The sequence below is a fragment of the Octopus bimaculoides genome, chromosome 9 (genome assembly GCF_046866305.1).
Source record: "Octopus bimaculoides isolate indiv1 chromosome 9, ASM4686630v1, whole genome shotgun sequence".
In the NCBI taxonomy this organism is placed as follows: Eukaryota; Metazoa; Mollusca; class Cephalopoda; order Octopoda; family Octopodidae; genus Octopus; species Octopus bimaculoides.
Window position 1 is genome coordinate 5,640,050 of NC_142936.1, and position 11,409 is coordinate 5,651,458.

Sequence of the window (11,409 nt, forward strand, 5' to 3'; positions counted from 1 at the left end):
CAGGTATATTAAATTGACCAACTACATGATTGCTACTTTAATTTATCGATCCCAAAGAGATGAAAGGCAGGGTTAGTCTCAGCGGGATTTGAACTCGGAGCATAAAATGTCGTAGCGAAATGCTACCGTAAGGCCTTTGGCGACGACGCTTTAACGATGCTGCTAAATCCATCGCCTTCTATGTTGATGGTCGTGTCGTAGAGAGAATGATAGCTGCTTCGTCTAGAAATAATGGTGCTGAAGTGCTACTAGGGATTGTTTCAACCCTAACCCTCATCTCTCGGGAGTGTGTGTGTGTGTTTGTTTATGGATGGATATATATATGTGTATGTGTGTTTATGGACGGATATGTGTGTGTGTTTGTGTGATGTAGATAGATAAATCGATAAATACCTAAATCGTTATATTGGTAGATAGAGATAAAAGACAGAAAGCTAGATTATAGATAGATAGATAGATAGATAGATGGGTAGATAGATGGGTAGATAGATGGATGGGTGGGTGGATAAATAGATTAGGTAGATGGATGAATATTTGGATGGGTGGTTAGATAGATGAGGTAGATAGATAGACAGATAGATAGATAGAGACACGTAAACACTTGCATGCACACACATACATACATAGACACATACATGCACATGTTTGCCCTCCATTTCTCAGAAGTGTGTATGTGTATAGATAGATAGATAAATAGATATATAGATATATAGATAGATAGATAAATAGAGACAGAGACAGATAGATAGATAGATAGATAGATAGTGACACGCACGCACATGTATACATAAGAACACAGTGCGCGTTTTTGTGATTGCAGGTAATAAATGTGCGTCGAATGCCACAGTTTCTACATGCTGTGTTTATGCATACCTCGGTGTTTCAGGGCCTGGTGTGTAAGATAAAAGGGTGCAAGCAAATATACACAGACACACACAGTTCACATATAAACATAATATTCATATACCACATGTACACGCAATTTACAAGCCGTTATTGTCACACTTTGTCTCCACATACTCCTTACACACACGCGTATGTTTTTTTTTTTTTACAAACCAATGCTCATATATCTGTTTTATATCAATTTTCGCTATCTATATTCTACATATAAAATAATAGATCTGGGTTAGAATTTCAGACACCGAGTTTTCAGTTGTTCGATCAATCGAACTACCAAGCTAATTGAATTGCCGTGTAAGTGGCCGAGTATATCAGAGACCCTTATTGCATACATACATACTCTAATCGTAATTCTGAGGCGGAACCAGCGTGATAGTGTTACAAGTCTGGGGTTTTTGTGTTACGGGTACAATCAATCCGATGGATTTCTGTACAGTTTTCGTTTATAACAACGGGGTCTCGACCATTTTAAAGCTTTAGACCCGTTTTAATCCCTATTTTGCTCGGTTGGACCATTGGATCTTAGGGTATCTTTACAATTTAATATCTTTGCAATTTAATATGCTTAGGAATTGTATTAAAACAAATTGTTAAAATATTTCGTGTCTGGCAGAAGCACATACATTTTAACAACGAAATTTTGTGTATCCCAACGATCATATCGACCCCTATTGAGAACCACTCATCTACAATTTCAGTCGCAAAGTAGCGGTCGACTTCCACGCGGTGGAATCGAACTCGGATCTCCTTTATCAGGGTCTCTTTTATTGTGCTTACTGCTGTACACACGTACGCGCGCGTGCATCTACTTGTAAACGTGCTTTGACAAGAAGCCAGATATATGTGAGCGAGGATAGAGAATGTTTATCTTTCCTTTTGCGAAGTGTGCAATGAGACTGCTCGTGTGTGTGTGTGTGTGTGTGTTGACAGTAAACCCGAAACTTTGTTTTGTTTTAGATCGATAAACATTAACGAGATCAACACCAGTAATATACGAGATACTTTTTTATCGATCATGAAAAGATGAAAGCCAAAAGTAAACCCCGCTAAGAATCGAACTCAGAATTGTTAGGAATCGAAGCGAAATATGAGTTTTTTTTTTTCATGCTTATGTCTCTCTATTTGCATTACCAGGGGGAAAAAACAATAACAAAAAACCCCCCAAAACTCGTGATTTTTTTTTTTTAAGTACTAGACTTACAAAGAATAAGTCTTAGGGTCAATTTGTTCGGTGCTCCAGCATTGCCGCAGTCAAATGACTGAAACAAGTGAAAGAGTATCTGTCTATCAACACACACACACACATGTACATAGCAGCTAAATCTGAGAGTCGCATATACATATGAAATGTGAGGTCAGGTAAGCTGTTGTTTGTGTGAGTCATTAAACATATACATAGCAGACTGACATAGAGACACACATGCCACATGTACATGGGCCTGTGTAGTAAATGTATGCATGTAGACAAGACATGTTTCTATGTGTTTATGTGTAGCGTGTGCTGTGTGATGTGTTTAACATGCACTAGTTTTGTAAAATACCTGCATGTACTGTGTGTGCATGCAGGGTTATAAGAGACGTGTTTTAGGTTGACACACACATATATATATATATGTATATATATATATATATGAATATATATATATCATCAACATCGTCATTTAATGTCCGTTGGCCAAGCTGGCATGGGTTGGACTGTTTGATCAGGACAAGTAAGCTGAGGGGCTGCACTAGACCCCAGTCTGATTTGGCATGGTTTTCTACATCTGGATGCCCTTCCTAACACCAACCACTCCGAGAGTGTAATGGGTGCATTTACGTGCCACCAGCATGGGTGCCAGTCGCATGACACCAATATCTGCCACGACTACAATTCCACTAGACTTGATGGGTCTTCTTCTCAAGCATGGCATATTATGAAAGGCCTCGGTCATATGTCATTGCCTCCGTGAGGCCAAACATTCGAAAGGTGATTTTTACAGACATCAGCATCAGCCATTTGATAGTTCAAATTTACAGCAAACAAAAGACAAAGACAGATATAGGAACAAGAAGCAGGTGTATTAGCTTAATGCTTGGGAAGAACGGAAGAAAGTCTTTTACGCTTCGAGCCTACTCTCTACGACAGAAAGGATTAAGAGGAAAAAAAAAAACCCAAAAGAGAATGAAAAGAAATAGAGAGAGAAAAAAATGCGCAGAGTTCAATGTTCCGACATGACGAGACTTTTTATGGTATATATATATATGTATATATATATATATATATATATATATATATATATATATGCCATAAAAAGTCAGGAGGTATAAAAGGTGAATATATTTATTTAACCATTGGATATTAGTAGGATTATAGCCATTTTGCAGCCTGTTTTGTATGTGATTGCCACAGGATTCCATATGTATCCATATACATATTCACACAAGCATATATACATGCATATATATATATATATATATATATATATATATGTATATATATATATGTATACACACACACTGTATTCAAAAAGTCTCTCCGCAGTGAATTTTTTTTCATCCTGCGCATCACCATGGCACTACTTCCAGAATTTTTCGGTGAATGGATTATTTCAAAGGGACTTCGGCCACCAAGATCACCTGATTTAATACCACCAGACTTTTTTTCCTGGGGAGCAAATAAAGGATCAGTGTACAAGAATCACCCGAAAACCATTAAGTACTTTCTGCAGAAAGACTTTTTGAACACCCTATATATATATATATATATATATATATATATATATATATATATACTTATTCACACATATATCGTGTGTGTATGATATATGTATGCAGTGGAGGTTATATGCACACTTACATGTATGGGTGTTTTGTGTCAGACTTACGTTCTTTGCAGAATTTAAGCCGAATGCTAACAAAATAATAAGCCTTCTTTGTTTGAAAGTAGGCAGTTCCAGGATTGACTTGTGAATATGTACGTCAACAGAGAGAGAGAGGTGTATGCGTGCATATGGCTGAACTTGTGTAAAAAGTGTATGTACTTTCCCAGCAAATCTGTGTATGTGCTTGTGTGATTTCTCTATGTGTAAGCATGCATGTGTATGAGATTTACATATGTGATTTACACGTGATTACACGTGATTGTATATATATATCTAAAGAGAGAGAGAGAGGCAATTATGTGGATAAATAAATTAGACACATCAAATATATTAAATTTTGATGTATTTAATAAATTAATATATTTGATGCTTTTAATTTGATTTTCTGCACAATCACCACTACATCTGCTCAACTTGATCCCTCTTATGACCCTTCTTTACCTTGTGGAATCGATCCCCTGTCAAGACATCAGTGTCTAAGTTTGAATCTTTTCAGCAGTACTAAGTGTCGTCTATACGAACAATCTCTGGATCTCATCCTTGCACATATATATATACATGAAATATTCAAACACTGAGATTTGAAGTTAGATGTCACTACTGTTCATATGATCTGTGGATAAATTCAAAATTTGATGATATCACCAGTAGTGGCATGGGTGGAACGCAGTTATAATAGCTTTAAGGAGCTATGAATTATAAATTTGCACGAAGCATAATGATGCTTAATGAGCCTCTACCTGCTAGAAATAAGAGCTAAGTCTTAAATAAATAAATATATATATATATATATATATATATATATATATATATATATATATATATATATATATCGTTGCTATTATGCAAAAGTTTCGTAAGTCCAAAATATTGCTTTTTCAGAAAACGAAAAAATAGTTCCACCATTCCATAGCAAAACTGTTGTGCTACACTTTGACTATTGTTGATATCTTGGCATCTGAAGCAGCTGGAGATACGATAGTTTGACCGAAAGAACTGGCTGTTGCAAGCGAAAATAAATATTGAGAAAATCGCATGTGACCAAGTTTGGACATACGACAGTTTAACATAATAACAACGATGGGGCACAACACTGAAGGGTTTAGTTGAACTTATTTTATCAGTGACTCATGTTGAGCCACTAAGTTACAGGAACATAAGCAACCAGTACCACCTTATACACACACACACACACACACACACATAAAACTTAGATATGTTTCAGCCAAAAATTGGCCCAGGCTACAGGTTTCTTCTGTCCCAAGGTTTTGGTCAGCCCAGGAATATAGTGAGAAGCACTTGCCCAAGGTGCCACTCAGTGGAACTGAACCTGGAACCATGTGATTGGGAAGCAAACTGGTTAATGACAAAGCCACGCCTGTGGTTTTGAGAACCTATCTCCAGGTCAGAGCAGCTGTAAGTTCCGCAGTAGTTCACCCTAAGTTGTTTTCCTTTCCCAGAACTTTAGATATGACATCTACATACATTTGACAGCTGACCTCTACAACAGCGTATACCTGTTTTTCACTTTCTTTTCCATAAAATAATATTAGCTGAGTTGTGTTTGCATCTGACAGCTGCTTATATTTTTGGAATGTTCTACCAATATTCCAATTTTTAGAGGTATAGAAACATTCTGATCCTAGAGTGCCTTTGCTATGACTGTCAGGATAATCCTTTATATGGAAAACATAATAAATAATTTTGGCAACAATATCATGTTTCAGGAAAAGGTCGTACTCTGTGAACCGTTCTGGGCATGATGCATGCATAAACAGACTTACGAAACAGGATATACAGTTGCTATTTGAATTCCAAATTCCAAATTAATGTGAAATATCTTTTCCAAATCAACAAAAGCGAAGGATAGTGGTTTGTTCTTGGCCAAGTATTTCTCTTGCAGTTGCTTCATTAGAGAAATTGCATCTCTGGTACCTCTTCCAGGCACAAACCAAACTGCATCTGTTTCAAGTCTACTCAATCACAAATCAATTGTGCTATGACTCTTTTCATAACCTGAAACAGTAGTTTGGTTTCTTTATAGTTACCTCCCTTCAAGGCATCTCTTTTACCTTTATTAGTTTGTAATGATACTGCTACATCAGTCAGTGGATATGGCACCTTCCAATAAGACCTAATTAACTACTCAGGTAGTAATCATGTATCCTACCTCTCCAGATATTTTGAACATATTTGCAAACTATCTCTGATGAATGAGCAATTTTCCTTCACATCAAGTCCTTAATTGCTTTGTCTACCATGTTGCTGTCCACTTGAGTTGGGCCTCATGCTAGGGACCTCATACTGGTCCCTATGTAGGATCAGCCTAAAGTAGCCCTTCCTTATCCCATGTGTTCCTCACATTCAACAGTTTCTCATAATAGCACTTCCACACCACATTTTTGTATTCCATATCAATGGCCAATATGCCCAGTGGTTCCCAAAGTGGTCAGTACCATGCCCCGGGGGGGGGGGGGATTTAGGGAGGCGTTGAAGAAAAATGGGGCGATAATGGGGTGACCAAAATGGGACAATGGATGTAAAAAACAAACAAACAAAATAAAGGGTTTTTGTGAAATATTGTGGTTTTGAATTTGCTGCAGAAAAATGGTCTATGTGTGTGATGGTGAGTGGTGGTAGGGGTCATTAGGTATGTGGTTTTAGAAACAAGAGGGCGGTAGCCTGAAAAAGTATGGGAACCACTGCTTTAACCCTTTAACATTTAAACCAGCCATATCCGGCCAAAATATTCTACCTGTTTTAGATTTAAACTGGCCAGATCCAGCCTCCAACACCTACCCTACAATGTCATTCTCAAAACAGTCACATCATTGAAATTTGAAAGCAGGGAGATGATGCAGGGTCAATTCTAAGCAATGAGAAAAAAAAAAAACATAAGCCCTGCATTTGACAGAATGGTATGGACATTAAATGGTTAACCATTGTGATTATACATTTCTCTCTCACACATTGTCTCACAACGCTGAACACTTCACTCCTCTAATCTTTAGATTATGGGACATATGCAAACCTCTTCCATTCTGCTTCCATCTTAGCCAAGTATACCTGTCACCTCGTTCTTCTTAACCGTTTAATAATACTCCTTATTAATTAACACCTTCCTTCCAGGCGTTCCATACCTGTCTCTTAGCCTTTATCGCACTTTCAGCATATTATTACTGCTGTGATGTTGTTGTTGCTGTTGTAGTTGTTGATGTTGGTGGTGGTGGTGGTGGTGGCGGCAGTACCGTGGTGTAGCAGGAAGGGGAGGGGTAGCTGTATCTGGTAGAGGAGTCATGTGCCTAACAGAAGGATACGGAGCGACAGAGAGTGTGGGTGGCTGAGACTTCTTATCAGAGGAAGGAAGCAGAAGAAAAGAAAGATTCCCAGTGTAGATGGGGAAGGGGGGGGGGCAGGTTTGTGTGGGTGCATCCAGAAAAAGTGAAGCCTTACAGTGAGGAGAGAGGAAGAGAGATAGAAACATATCAAGGAGAACAATTTAACAAACTAAACACACACACACACACACACACAAATGTGTGTATGTGTTTGCCTGTGTGTGTTTGAGTGTGTGTGTAGGTGTAAACATGTGTATGTGTGTGTATCTGCACGTGCTAATTTTACTTGGCAAAGTTTGACATAGATTTTGAGGTATTTCTTGCAAAAATTAATGTTTTATTCTACTTACATGACTTGAGTGACTTTTCAACTGAACCACATATACATACACACACAGACATATATATATATATATATATATATATATACACATATATACATATATATACATATATGTGTGTGTATATATATATATATATATATATATATATATATATATATATATACACAAACATACATACATATGTATATATTGATAGTAAAGGTAAGATAACAAAAGAAAGAAAGAGACCTCAATATTATGTAAATAGACGAATTTGTCACATGTTTATTTATAGAGAAATAAATAATATGTGACAATTATTCGGTAGCTATGATAAAACTCTGAGTTTCGGATGTCGGGGCGGAAACCCATGCCGCCATCTCTTCAGTTATCTGGCCATCAAAAAATGCTATGAAAATGACCTTTAAACAAAGGGAAATTACTGTGTGATTGACCATTATTAAGACAATAGAGCTATTAGAATGACCGCTAAGTGAGGGGAGGGAATAAAGGTAAGAAAGCAATTTGTTATCCTATACCATACCACTATCTCTGTACTGCTAGGCACCACTCCCTCTCTGCTGTACTATTTCCAATCAGCCCCCCCCCCCCCCACCACCATTGTTATCATACCCCATTTATATTGTCATACCCCATTCATATTGTCATGCCCCATTCATATTGTCATATCCCATCCTCTATAAATATGGAGTGGTCAATATAAATTATAGTGACATATTTGCATGAGAACTTTCATAAGAAGGATGATAAATAAACAATAATAATAACACAACACTAGGAATTTGATATCAATTCTGTCAACCAATCATATCCCTTTCTCTGTGTGAGCCTTTTGTGATATTAGATATCTGATTAGAATGTCGAACAAAGGACTGTATGGCATTGGGCAATATATCCATATGTCCAGTCTCATATCTCAAGTCTCCAGCTATTTTCATAGCTTCCTATTGCTTTAAGTATTCTTCTTCTTCTTCTTGTTCCCTTGCTCTTAAACATGAGAGAGCAAGAAAGATGCTAAATCATGTGAAGTGTATCACAATAGCTTAAGACTTGATACTGGACAGAGCGATATGTTGTGGAATGTTATAGAATCCTTTGTAGGGGATCCTGATTAGATATTTGATAGGAAGAAAACCACTTGAAACTAAAGGACTACAGCTGGATGGAAGAATTAAAATTAAATTTCTGTTTGTTTAAGTTGTGTTAATTCATATTCCTTGCTATGAATAAGGCATTCTCATGCTAAAATATCAAACATTCTTTGTCTGGCTGTAACAATTTATATAAACTGTGTAATGTACCGTTTTCACTTTCTTATCATTCTATTTTATTATTTAACAGTACTTCAAACGTTATATTATTTCATATGTACATACATACCTAAATACATACACACACACTCATGTGTATAAATATATTTGACTAAAGGTGGTGCTCCAGCATGGCTACAATCAAACGACTGAAACAAGTAAAAGAATAATAGACAACAGCCTGATTGAACATAATATAATGGTGCTGTTGCTGTTAATACTGGTAGGACATGTTAGTTGTTGAGCATGATAAATCAGCTGATCTTATCAAATTTAAGCAAGAAATTAAATTACATAAGGATTTGGCAAACCTCTGCCAAATCTTCTTGAGCCCATGCTAATAAGGAAGGAAGCAAAATTATATTTTCAATACATAAAGCATTATCAAAAGAATGTATCATACTTCTTGCTGGCATTAAAATATTAATCTCAGACTCAGAGATTTCTAAGTAGTTTTTGACAAAATCTGGTGCAGTTTCAGAATTATGTTTTACTAACAGAAGGGTAATAATCTATAATATCAAACCATGTTATTGTTGTTTGTTATGCATTGTATTGAATCAGATTATGATAAAGGATCTGTAACTTAGTAGGAGGGGGGGGGGCTGAAACTCTTTCAGTCTTAAGTATCATATTAGCTAAAATGTTCTATTTTTATTATTACCGTACAATTTCAAAGTAAGGTGATTAAAATCAAAATAAGCAACAAGGATATCCAGAGGCAACGCAATACGATCATTTCATGCAACTCCATGTAATTGAACAATGCAATCATTACATCAATTTAAAATGCAGAGCAATCCTCAGCTGCACAAAGACAGAATTTAATTAAATTAAAACAGCTGGACACATTAGTATAATTATACATAAAATCTCCAAGAAGTTAAGGAGATAGACAAAGAACATGCTGCCTTCACTCCAGCATAGAAGCTACTAAGGTATCAAGAAGATATACATTGTTACAGACTCCTGTGCTGGTGGCAAGTAAAAAGCATCCACTACACTCTCGGAGTGGTTGGCGTTAGGAAGGGCATCCAGCTGTAGAAACATTTCCAGATTAGATTGGAGCCTGGTGCAGCTGCTGGCTTTCCAGACCTCATTCAAACTGTCCAACCTATGCCAGCTTGGAAAACAGACGATGATGATGATGATGATGAAATACATTATACAAACCAGCATCTCATGATATTTGTATATGCCCCTTAGTCTGTCCTGCAATGTTGGATATTAAAGTCTATGTTTGTATATGCTGGTTAAACTGTCTGCTAAGTTAAGTAGCTCATTATTTTGAAGAGACAGAAATAGCACTGCTAAATATAAATAAATATATTGCAGGAAAAGGGGGAAAAAAAAGACTTTTAATTTGAGATAGGATTGGTAGGTTCCATGTTGGGGAACTGCAATAAAACAATCACCCAGCAAACAACGGATACACATCTCAGATCCCAATTTGGGGATGGTTGACCCTTTTTATCTCAAACTGATTCTATTATTTTTTGTCTTATTTCAGTGTTTGGACGGTGGTCATACCGGAGCACTACCTTAAAGGCGTTAGTTGATTGTATTGACTCTAGTGCTTATTATTTCAAGATTGGCATCTCTGCCAGTGGCACGTAAAAAGCACCATTCGAGCATGGTCGATGCCAGTGCTGTCTGACTGGTCCTGTGCCAGTGGCACGTGAAAGGCACCATTCAAGCCTGATCGTTACCAGTGCCACGTGACTGGCTCCCATGCCAGTGGCACGTAAAAAGCACCATTTGAGCGTGGTCGATACCAGTGCCACTTGACTGACCCCCATGCTAGTGGCATGTAAAAATCAGCCACTTTAAGTGTTAGGAAGGGCATCCAGCTGTAAAAACGTTTCTAGATCAGATTGGAGCTTGGTGCACCCTTCTGGCTTACCAGTCCTCAGTCAAACTGTCCAACCCATGCTAGCATGGAAAGTAGACGTTAAATGATGGTGATGATGATGATAAAGTATTATCTTTGACCATATATGTTTAAAAATTTAGATTTCATTTTGAGTTAATGTATCGTTTTTTTTCTTTTATTTATATAATATATTTACTTACATTATACTAAGAATTTTGGCATTATTTAAAAAATTTAGAGCTTATTTTCATACATTGTTTTAAACTGAGCCTTGCAACACACATGGCAACCTCACTAATGCTGGTGCCATGGAAAAAAAGCAGCCAGTACACACTGTAAAGTGGTTACTGTTAGGAAAAGAATCCAGCCAAAGAAACCATACCAAAGCTGACAATGGAGCTCAGCGCAGCCCTACAATTTGCTGAGTCCTGTCAAACCTCTCCAACCCATGCCAGCATGGAAAACAGATGTTAAATGATGAGAATGAGGATGATGATGATGATGATGTTTTGAATAATGTCATTTTTAATCATATTTTTATAATTTAGTTATTGTATTTTAACACATAATATTTTGGTTACTGTCTTATTTATTATATATACATATATTTTATTTCTAATGGTTTAAATATTTATAACACATACAGCTGTTATGTTTAGTTATTATAATTTTAATTATTTAGATTCTCTTAATATTCAAATTATTTTCAGTCATTAGATTTTCCTAATATTCATATTATATTTAGATATATTACTTTTAAAATGTTGATAATATTTT

The 11,409-nt window shown here is 36.5% G+C and overlaps 2 protein-coding genes across 7 annotated transcripts in view; one reads left to right on the top strand and one right to left on the bottom strand.

The window, feature by feature from the left end:
• The window catches only part of LOC106878116 (UPF0415 protein C7orf25 homolog), a 258,033-nt gene that overhangs the window by 81,102 nt on the left and 165,522 nt on the right, over positions 1-11,409 (bottom strand). The window lies entirely within an intron of this gene.
• Positions 1-11,409, top strand: part of LOC106878202 (uncharacterized) — a 129,400-nt gene that overhangs the window by 2,930 nt on the left and 115,061 nt on the right. Inside the window, exon 1 of one of the 3 annotated variants that reach the window (XM_089357056.1) lies at positions 7,716-7,940. The exons of the other annotated variants lie outside the window; for them this stretch is intronic. The gene's annotated coding sequence lies outside the window, so the exon portion shown is untranslated. Of the gene's footprint in view, positions 1-7,715; positions 7,941-11,409 lie in introns of those variants that run through there. 3 annotated transcript variants of the gene reach the window in all.